This window comes from Balaenoptera borealis (genome assembly GCF_965194805.1).
Source record: "Balaenoptera borealis genome assembly, chromosome: 4".
Taxonomy (NCBI): Eukaryota; Metazoa; Chordata; class Mammalia; order Artiodactyla; family Balaenopteridae; genus Balaenoptera; species Balaenoptera borealis.
Window position 1 is genome coordinate 140,873,532 of NC_138861.1, and position 11,918 is coordinate 140,885,449.

The 11,918-nt window shown below is 37.8% G+C and overlaps 1 pseudogene across 1 annotated transcript; it reads right to left on the reverse strand.

The window, feature by feature from the left end:
• Positions 1-2,141: 2,141 nt before the first annotated feature.
• On the reverse strand, positions 2,142-6,472 carry LOC309627666 (microspherule protein 1 pseudogene; annotated as a pseudogene). Its single transcript has one exon. The product of its transcript is annotated as a microspherule protein 1 pseudogene (transcript).
• Between the last annotated feature and the right edge of the window lie 5,446 nt (positions 6,473-11,918).

An 11,918-nucleotide genomic window follows, 5' to 3' on the forward strand; every position in this document is an offset into this window, starting at 1 on the left:
ACAGCCATATGCTATGCAAGCCATTCTGGAATTTGGTCCTCTAGTCCCAGTTAAGCCTTTAGATGCCTATAGGGCTGACCCACCTTTTGACTGCAACAAGAGAAATCCTGAACCAGAATCACCCTACTAAGCCATTCTTGGATTGCTGACCCTCAGAAACTGTGAAGTAAAAATCATTATTGCTTTAAGTCTTTAAGCTTTGGAGTTATTTGCTAAGAAGCAATATATCACTAATACTTTCCTTTTCACCTTAGTCACCCATGCTAATGTGTTTGACATTGATTTTTTGTGAGTATATATCCTTGAAAGATACATAATTTTGCTTTTTGTGCATGTATTTTTAATTTATAAAAATGCCGTTGTGCTATAGATGCCATTCTGTTTCCTTTTTCCACAACATGTTTTTAAGACCTACCAATTTTGCTTATAATTAGTGTTATTTTTCTCTAAATGCAGAAAAGCATCCTATAGTATGCATTCTTCATAATTCATCTTCCTGCATATCCCCTTAGAGACCTGTGACTAGTTTTCTCAAAGGTATATACCTTGAAAGGGATTGCTGGGTCATAGAGTATACTCTTTCCATTTTCTTTTTGAAGACTTGCTTCATTGCCTCCCATCTCTTCCCTATCCCATAAATGTATATATATATTTTTAATTTACTGTTTTATTGGGTCATATATTCATATAGGGCAACATTTAAAAGTTTAAGTCTGCATTGTGGCTACTTCCTTCAGCCTCACATTTCTTTTCCCCAGAAGGAAGATAATACCATTAGTTCCTTTTGAGTCCTCTTAAAATGATGTTTGTATCCACAAGCAAGTACAGATTCTTTACATTTTTACCCAAATAGCAGCACATTAAACGCATTGTTCCATACTGCACTATTTTTTTTTTTTACTATGTAATTTTTTTTTTACTATGTAATCTTGAAGAAATTTCTATTTTAGAACATAAACAACCTATTCTTTGATACAGGTACATAGTGTATCATTGTTGGGTTTTATCATAATTATTTAACAATGTCTTTATAGATGGATTAGATTAATTCTCATTTTTTAAACTTTCAAATAATCCTGAAAATAATCATCTTAAACAGAAAAAATCATTTTATATATGTGCAAGGTTATCAATAAAATATATGTTTAGAAATATATTTCTGGGTCAAAGGGTAAGTGTATTTATAATTAAAAGAGATTAATATTTAAATAGCTCCCTATAAAAGTTGTATCAATTTACAAATATATATCAAAGGATCAATGTTTGAATTTACTAATTCCTCATTTCCTTCCCTTGCCAAAGTGTGAATTCAAACTTTTGTTTTGTTTGCTTAATGTGTGTGTTTATGTAATGCACACAAATATTGAAACGTATATATTTGAATGGTTTATATGCACATATTAAAAATTTAGGAAGTACAGAAGGTAAATGGGGAAAAGTAGATTTAGCTCACATCACTTACTCATTCACACAGTAATTTCTCCTGTGGCAGCCATACTTGTCAGCTACATACACATAAAAGTTTGGGTACATAGATTAATTCCTCTTATTTGGACGTATTTGTACTTCTTTCGTGTTGCAGGAACTGGAATGAGAAAGCTCTTGCCAAGGTGCTATTTTAAAAAGAGGCACCAGATTTCTGCGTAACCATTTATATTAGGAATATATGCCTTTATTATCTCAACGTTCAGCCTCAGGCAAACACCGTGATATATGTGGATCTTAACAAAGTGATATACTTTATTTTTAAATTGGGGTATAGTTGCTTTACAATGTTGTGTTAGTTACTGTTGTACAATGAAGTGAATCAGCTGTATGTATACATATGTCCCTTGCCTCTTGGACCTCCCCCCAACCCCCCATCCCATCCATCTAGGTCATCACAGAGCACCGAGCTGAGCTCCCTGCGCTATACAGCAGGTTCCCCCTAGCTATCTGTTTTACACATGGCAGTGCACATACGTCAATTCAAATCTCCCAATTCATCCCAACCCCCTTCTCCCTGCCCAGTGTGTCCACATGTTCCCTACGTCTGCGTCTCTATTCCTGCCCTGCAAATAGGTTCATCTGTACCATTTTTCTAGAGTAATGAGTTCTACACTACGGCTGGTCATAATGTTTTTTGTTTTTTGTTTTTTAAATTAAATTATTTATTTATTTATTTATGGCTGTGTTGGGTCTTAGTTTCTGTGCGAGGGCCTTCTCTAGTTGCGGCAAGCGGGGGCCACTCTTCATCGCGGTGCACGGGCCTCTCACTATCGCGGCCTCTCTTGTTGCGGAGCACAGGCTCCAGACGCGCAGGCTCAGTAATTGTGGCTCACGGGCCTAGTTGCTCCGCGGCATGTGGGATCTTCCCAGACCAGGGCTTGAACCCGCGTCCCCTGCATTGGCAGGCAGATTCCCAACCACTGCGCCACCAGGGAAGCCCTGGTCATAATGTTTGAGCCTACTCAGATCCAGCCAGTGTGCTGTACAGCAGTCATTCTGGGATCGTCCCCTGCAGAGCATCTATCATCTCTGTCCAACCAATGAAAGGCGAGAAGAGACATGCACACAGGATGTCTTGTGTCTTATCCCAGAATTTCTGAACATAACCTTTGTTTGCTTTCTACTATAGAAAATGTACTTACGTGGTCACACCTAATTTCTAATTTCAAAACTAAACACAATTTAGTTTTGAATATGTTTCTTTATTATGTGCCCACATGTGAGCCATATTTTCGTCTTTTATTGTTGTTGTTGTTAAGCTGTTTACTATGAAAAGTGAGAACAGATTGAAGAGCAGAAGTTGTCTTTGTCACGTTTTAGAATTTTAGCTTTCACATTTATATCTATAATCCACACAGAATGTACATCTAGCTGTGGTGTGAGAAGATATCTTTTATTTTCCTTATAAGGAATGAATTTTCTCAGTTTAATGCTGCTGTTCTTGACCTACATATTTCCATATATATGTGGAACAATTCCTTCAGTTTTCTAATACGTTCCTTTGTTTTCTTTATCCCTGTGCTAATATTATACTATATATCTTTTTACATATTTTGTAAAGCAATTTTCTCAATATAATTCTTCTTTTAATTATTGTTAATTTAAGAACTTACGTCAAAGGTTTATAAAAGATTTTTGAATTTTACACACCCATAAATACAGACACAAACACCTATTAAAATTTTTATTAGAAGTCCTTTAAGTAGAACAAATTATAAAGTGTTAATAATCATGATATAGATGTATCCTTTTCATAAATATGATATCCTATCCATTTATACATGGTCATTTTCATATATTTTAATAAAACATTTAAATTTTCCCCAGAACTTTTATATATGCTCTATTAGTAGTTTGACACTTTATCATTTTTTGATAATTGTATGCAGTGTCTTTGTTTTTATTATGTATCCTAATAAGTATTTGTTACTGTAAAGGAAAAATTACAATACACTCTACTATCTATGACTGCCATCATATTAAGTAATATGTTCAGGATCTTAAATACTAATTTTAGAATATTTTAATGTTACCTTTGAGTGAGAGGAGAATGATGCTAGGGAAGTTTGCAAAAGAATTTCCAACCATATGTAAAATGTCTTATTTCTTTATAAATTCAAACAATTTTACCAAATTACTATATTCATTAAATTATCATCTGTATGTTACTATTTGTTTAATATATCTTCAATAATGTGTTCTTAAAAATGGAAGAGTAATATTTTATTTTACATGAGGGTTTAAAAGTGTATCATTCATAATAATAGTTTAAAATGAAGTAAATTATTATATCCCTTTCTGAAGTTTTGTATATGTTTTCTATTATATAGGTTCTTCGTTGAAGGGTATAAATAAGGCTACTTATGCATTTGCAGTGTCACAAATGTGATAACTATAGTTGAATGAAATTTAACCTTAGAGGTAAACATACCTGGTTCTAGTTTTTTTTTATTTTGAAACTCAGTGCTTTGTATTTACAAAAGAAAAATAATAAAGGAAAAGTGTGAAGCTAATCAGCTGGAGACACGGGGCAAAGGTGGGAATCTGGGGGAAAGGGTAGGGTCCTCTGCAGGGAGAGAAGGGGGGGGGCTCTGGCACCAAGGAAGCCTGAGGGTCCCAGCCTCTAGGGGCTTCCCCAGGGCCAGCCCCGCCCTCCCACAGAGGCTCAGATCAAGGGGCCAGGAGCTGAGTCTCCCACAGCCCCCTCTGGTTTTTCCAGGAGCCTGAGTTCCCAGCTCCAGGGGTCTGGGATGGCAGGGGAAACTGAGGCCAGAGAGAGCCCATGGGTCCTGCCACCACTTCTCACTGTGGCGTGATCTTGGCAGCCTCGGCCGGAATAAGGGCAGTGAGGTCCCGGTTGATGAGGAAGACGAATCGCAGGCTGGCAATCTCCAGCACGGAGTTGTTGCTAAGGCGCCATTTGGAGCCACACAGCACAGGCCGTCCATCGATGTAGATGGGCCGCCGGCCCTCACTGGCAATGAAGTCACCATTGTTTTTCAGCTTGATGACACCTTGCTTCCGGGAGACTTTCCAGGCCGGACCCTCCAGAGACAGGTCCACGTCAATCTGGCTCTCCTCGGTTGCTCTGCCTAAGGTGATCTTTCTCAAGCGCCTCAGGCACCGCCCCATGCGGCCCCGCAGCGCTGCCAGGGGCAGGCTGTCAAAGTCCGGAGAGCTCGTGCCTGTGATGCTATCTACTACACCTGCCGCTTATGCAGGTCCTGTTCCAGCTGCCGAACCTCTCGTTTCTGGAGCCGGTCAGCCACTGTCAGCTCATGTTCTAGGACTTCATCTCGCATGTCCTTGAGCTGACTGTCGTCAATCAAGTCCCCTGCATCGGAGAAGTTCAGCACTTGGTCCCCCTTGGGCAGCGGCTGTCTGGTCCTGCAACAGGTGATACTGCTTCATGAGCTGCCAGTGGGCCTGCAGAGCCTTGGCAGTACGGGCCAGGTAGAAGGCATCGGGCGTCTGTGCAGCAGGTCCTGGAGGTCTCCGAGGTGGGCTGGCTGGTCGATCCCACTTGGCTCAGCAGCTGCTCCTCAGCCTGGCTAAACAGGGCCTTGCTCTGGATGGCGGCAATGGCCTCTGGGTGCAGCTGTCTCATGGCCTGGCAGGCCAGCTTGGAGATGACAGGATCGTAGAGCAGGGCGTACCAGCGCTCCTGGACTTCCCGCAGGGTGAAGCGGCAGCTGAACTTCACGCCCAGGTGGACAGATGTCAGGTCATTGGTCTGCAACACGGCATCGATGAGCAGCAGGTCGTCCGCAGGCTTCCAGCGGCCCAGATCCTTGGTCACCTGGAGTGGCTGTTTGCTCTTCTTCACACGCTCGGTGAGTCCAGGGGCTGGGGCTGCGCTGGGTGGCACAGGGATGATGGGGGCCCTGGACACCTTCTTCTCGCTGGAGGAGGGAGGGTTCACTCCCGGAACAGCACCCTGGTTCCACCCCACTGGCCCCCTTCGCCTGGGTAGAGGACTTAGCCACGCTGCTCTCCACCAGCTCATCGTCAAACTTCTTTCTCTTGATGAACCTGGAGGAGCTTCTCCGTTTAGGGGTGGTGCCCAAAGCCTGTGAGGAGGCCCGCTTCTGCCCTGTCAGCGGCGACTCATCCTCTGAGCGGATGGCAGTGCCTGATGCCAGCAGGGATGAATCCAGCAGCCCCTGAGAATCTTTGCCCATCTTTTTACAGCCCCAAAGCCACTGGTTCCAAACCACAGGGCTAGAGGGAAGGGTCCCACAGGCGCATCCAAGGATTCTGACCAGGTGAGCTTAGAGGCTGAGAGGAGATTCATTCCTAGGCTGCCAGCTCCAACAATTTCTCCACGGCGATGACGGCAGCAGCCGCAGGGCCGAAGCCAGCTTCCTTGAGATTCGTCTCCTTCCCTGGTTCTAGTCTTGACTGTACCGTTGTTTCCATGTAACCATGCCCAAATTCTTTAACTCTACATGGCTTGACTTAGTAAATTAGAAATAACAACATGTTTGCTTCATTTCAATGAATTTATCTAACAATAATATGGTACAACATATATAATTTCTGTATCTATAATAATAAACTGTACGAAGCAAAATTAATGTAATATTGGTGCTTTGCAGAGCTCAGTTCAGTAAACATTTATTGAGTGCATGCTATGTCCCAGGTACAGAATTTGGGATAACAACAACAACAAAATCATAAAAGAAGGAAGTAGATGTTTTGGCTTAAGGTGCTTACATTCAAATCCTTTTAAAAGTTTTGGGGTGAGTGTTCCATTAAGAACACCTATTCACGGTTTCTAGGGCCTTAATCTTACAATCCTTCTCAATGTTGACAAATGATTTTGTGAGTCTGTTAGCATGAAAAGTTCTTACTAAATTAAACACAACAGATTTGTATATTACTATTTTAGCAAAAGATGTTGGTATTCCTAAAAATTGAAACAAGATATTCAGTAAACTTACCTATTATGTGAAATAAATTTTATCTGATGGTGGGAAAAATCTAAAATACTATAGTAATCACTTAACTCATGACTTATATCATTCTTCCCCCTCCTTGGTTGAGTGTCCTTTCTCTGCACACAAGGTCAACATAACAGCGGTCAGCTAGAGAGTTGAATAGTAAAGATCAGACTATCTTTGCATAGTTTCTAAATTTAGCTTTCTAATCATTATAACTTCTCATAAGTTATAGCTCTGAATCTTTGGTTTTGATTGACAAGATATTTTATTTTTATATAGTAATACAGTAAAATATATAACATTATATATTATATATATAATTTAGTAATAACTTTAATGCCTCTATATGAGAGCTAAACTGTGCCTCAAATTTCAGAAATTATGACTAACTGAAAACCAAACACAACCACATATGTCCCATAAGAATCTCAATATGTACGTCCGAAGTCTAAACTCATTTTAGTTTTCCTTAAAAAATATTTCATGTCTAGTGTTCCTTATCATCAGCCTCCAGTCACTTTAGTTACAACCTGGATGGTCATGAGTGCCTTTCTTTCCTTTGACTGCTAAACGTAACTTTAAATCCCGTGGGTGCTCAATTCTAAATACCTTCTTCAAACATTTCTATTTATTTCATCCCCACTGCCCCTGTCCTACTCAGAGCCCCTGTCAAATTTCACTTACAATAACACTGATATCTTAATAGGTTCTCTGCCACCTTCCTGTACCGCCGCATTTAGTCTTTAGCATTGCAGTTAAAATGAGTTTAGTGTGTGCATTTGCCCTTGTTTCAACCTATTGTGATCTTTCAGACTCCCCAGGAGATATAAAAACGCTTGGTGATTGGGTCCAGCAAAGCTGTCCAGAATCATCTTGCTGTACTTACCTATGCAAACTATATCAGAGCCAGAATAAGCTACTCGTAATAGCCTGGCCATATGACAATCTGCCCCATATACTGTGTCTCTACCTGAATTGCACATGCCTTTTCTTTCATGGAAATTTCTACAAAGCCTTTTGCCATTTCTTAAAACAGATTCTCTCCTCTCTACCTCAATAATGTTTTGCTTACAGCCCCAAAAGAGCACCAACAGGATTCCATTTGATTTGTTCTTTTTGCTTGGAATCCGAGATGATGAGTCTCTTTGCAGGAATTCATCGTTCTTCTTTAGCCTCTTACACAGTGCTTTGAGCATATACGTAGATATTTGCTAACTGTATACATTAATGAATATGTATTGTGTTTTCTATTGTATGCTGTGTTTTTAAATTTTATTTAAATAATTTTTCTCTCTCTCCCTCCATCTATAGCTGTGGGTATATGTTTACATAAGTAATGAATAGTTTATTATACCACAATATAGAAATAAATGGGATTGCTATAATGCAAATCTCATTTAGAACCCATTCTAGGAAAGACTTTGTAAAACAAACAAAAGACATAGTACATACCAAATCATGAGTTTCTGAATTTCTTAGTATACAGTGTGAGCTCTATGTATATGGTAGGTAAACCAATTATTCAGAACATCTGGCCTCATCTCATATTGCATATACTTGCTATAATGTATGTAAAACAGAAACAGTAAAAGTGAGTGTAACACACTCATTTTTGTGCACATTCTTTGTGCACAAATGCAAGTCTGGCTCATGTTTATACCTCAGCGATTTTTGAAAGAAGATTAATGACATGAATATTTGCAAAGAAAATGTCTATGTGACCAACATTGGTGTGGTTCTTGAATATCAGTGTCTCAGTGCTTTGCAATGGCTGCCATATTGCCACACAGCCCTATTTTATGGAGGTGACAAGCTGTCACATGTAAGGTTTATTTCTATTACTTCTTTTGCTGCTTTAATTCACAGTCTATTTTCAGTGTGTCTTCCTTTCCTTTTCATATGTTAATTGCGATTTGAACCAATTAACATATCTAACAAATCCTAGAATTAATTTTTCAATTCAGACTGAGGCATGTATTTCTACTGAAATGTATTAGTCTTTTTTAATAGTTCAGTTTCCATTATTTACCTACATTTTGGAACAAGGTTATGCCTATAGTTACTCACTTTGTTGCTGACTCTGGCTTCACTCAATGGCCAATTTTAAGAACCAGGACTTTAATTACTACAATTGCAAAACATTCTTGTTAAGCTCTGTCTCTTAAGGCAATCTCTAATATTTCCTGAAAAGTCAGATTTTTGTACAAATACCATTGTGAGTTCAAATGTGAGATATTCTTCTGTTAGGTCGTAGGAGTGGGGCTAGAGCTATGAAAACATGTATGAAAGGGATTTGGGGCAGGAACATATAGTTAAATTTTTTAATGTCTGAGATGTCAGGGCTGGCAGGAATAAATAACTGCATCTATGCTTCACATAATACAAATACTATTTTATAAAATTGTGATGAACAACTGCACACATGCCAAAAATCATTTAGTTTCATAGAAAGCCTTTTATATTAATTTGGAATTATCAAGGATTTTATATTTACCATTCAGAGATAGTTTCTTTTTTTCAAACTTGAAATATAGCTTAAAGACAAAATAGGTCAAAATCTGAAGATTACGGAGTTGAATCACCTATAGCAGAGAGTTTTTAGATTAGCATTTGCTTACTTATTATGTATCCTATACCATTGTGATTTTATTCAGATGTGAATAGAAGATAATGTTTGTTTACTGAAGATCTAAGTCTCTCTGAAACAATTTAAAGATCCACAAATATAAAATCTAAAATATATGAAAGCATAATAGACGATGTTCTGTTCACTATCCAGTCTTCATTACATCAGGTAAAATATGATCAATTGCAAACAACAGAAAATCCAACTCACACTGACAAATGACAAAGGATATTTAGGTACTTGCCTCATGTTCTCACAAAGAACAGGGTCCACAGAGATGATCTTTTCCAACTCACAAATCACTAAAGACCCAGATTATTTTAGAACAAGTGACCACTCAAGATCACTGAAATTATCTCATTTCTGAACTCTTCTAGGTGCTACCTTCATCCACAGGCTGGCTTATATGGTAGTAGTAAAATTGATGCTGCAACTTGACGATCTCACATTCCTTTTACACACTGTCCAGAAGAGAAAACTTCATTTTTTTCAACCATTACCCAACGTTCTGGGCTTGATTCCATTTAGAATAATTTAGGGTCAGATTTTGAAGTGAAAACTTTGCAAAAAGATCTGCCATCATGGTCCTTCTAGGAGATGGGAGATGGAATCAAACTCACTCATACTACAACACTGCAAAACAATGATGTAGTAGCAGATGAGTGAAGCAGACAACAGTATCCACTGTCTTCCTAAGATATAGAGACATGGTATTTAAAGATAAGTCACTGCAAAAGTCTGAGATAGTAGTCAATCAGAACCTCTCTCTAAATATTTTATTGTCAATTATTTTCAAACTGCAAAACCAATAAATGGCCATTGCAACAAAACAAACCGCACAAATGCAGACAACTAATCTGCGTATTTACTCCAATGCAAACCTTTACCCTATCGAGTCAAAAAATATTTCAAAAGTAGATTTCCATACCAATCAGAGATGTGACTAAAAATTATATTCAGTTGAGTGCATAATACACATCTATTTTTATGGAAAAAATACCCTCTCGTTCCTTTTTATAAATTTAGTCTATTATTTTTGGCTCTTTTATTGAGAAGTAAGATCTATGTAGAGAAAACTGGAAAATGTAAGAGTCCATTGTAATATGGATTACTTAAAATCATACCCCTTCTCCAAAAAGAAAAACCCTTCCCATATCATTATCACCTAAGATAAGAAATAGAACCCCAGAAGCAATTCACTTTCTCCCACCAAACATAAATCCATCAGTCTCCCTAAAGGAAATCACTATCTAGGCTTAAAGTAATCACATCTTTCTTTACAAGATTATATCTGAATATGCATTACATTAGAGCTTTGTCTACTTCCAAACCTTTTATAAACGAAAATATACATTAAGTATGCTTTTGTCTCTTTATTCTTTAACTCATATATTTATTAGATTCATGCATTGAAAACATATATTGCTATAGTTTATTCATTTTCCGTGCCGCACAGCATACTACTGAAAGAATCTATCATATCTCTAGCTACGACTAGCAATACATGAAAAAGTAGAAATTCCAGCACTGACTGTACCATGCATGATTGGTGCTCATCTCTGTGAACCCAAAACACATCCTGAGGAGAAAAGTGCTTGTAGGAAGCTGCATTTGACAAATTCAGAGCCCTGTGATTAGTGATGCAGCTTTGTTGTGGTTCCTTATTAGTAGCATACTTTGCTAATTGTGAGTAAAGCTCAGAATTGAATAAGGCTTGTGTATCATGAGTCTGAAATTCAGCCCTTTGTAATGGTGCCAAAATAAAAAGAATAACTAATATTTATAGTGGTTTTATATGAAGTAACTTTAATAATCATAACAACACTAGAGTTTAGGACTACTATAATCTCTGTTTTCTAAATAAGGAAATGGAGAGCTTAGGTAACTTTACCAATGCAGCATAGCAACTATGGACTGGAAAGTAAACCAAGACATCTGGCTTCAGAGTCTATCTCTAGCAGTGCACTATAGTATTGTTAGAATGCCTTACATTTTGTGTTGTTCAGTATAAGAGAGAAAAACCTGTGGAAATATAATTTGTGGAGGAACTTGCAACATTGACCAAAAATTTCTTTTTTCAGTTGTCCGGGGTCTTAAGATGGAGTGGGTTGAATGGGAAGAGGTGTCATGATTAGAATTATGACATAAAGTTATTTTAATTCATAGGATAAAGTAAATATACATATACCATCACATACTTTCTATTTATTCTATATCCGGAATTAAAATTAATTTTCATATACTCTAGTGGTGCACAAAATAGGTCAATATGCAAATTAATATTTTTCATTGTTACTTTGACTTTTCACTTAACCTGAAATACCACACAACTTGTTCTACTGTACATGGAAGTTCTGGGTATATGAACAAACAAGAATATATAAAAATAATAATTATCTAGGACTAAGCTTTATTTTTATTCTTCTTCTATGTCTCCTTATATTTTATTTATGCCTGTAGTTACAAATTTTAATAATACAATTACCTTGTCTTCCTTTACACGTAATCACCTACTGTCTCATTCTCAATATCCTGATGACTTTTCTGCTCTAGACCTATCGTGATGACGGCCCTGCCGTAATGTTCATCTCCACTTGATCTTATTCAGTCTCTTTCTTCTTTTTCTTTGTCCATATTTTTGTTCTCTGTCTTATGATCTAGCTGTTTGGCAAATTGTCTTATATAAAAATGTGTCTTTTATCCAGTTAAGATTTATAATCCCAAAAGCACAGATTTGGAAGAAATTCTTAAAGGTCTGTTCATGCAAACATGCGTCCAATATTTTATCCTGGTTCTCCATGAGTTAAAAATCACAATTTTATACCAAGACTGGTTCATGTATCAGTCAGGGGCTTGGCAGC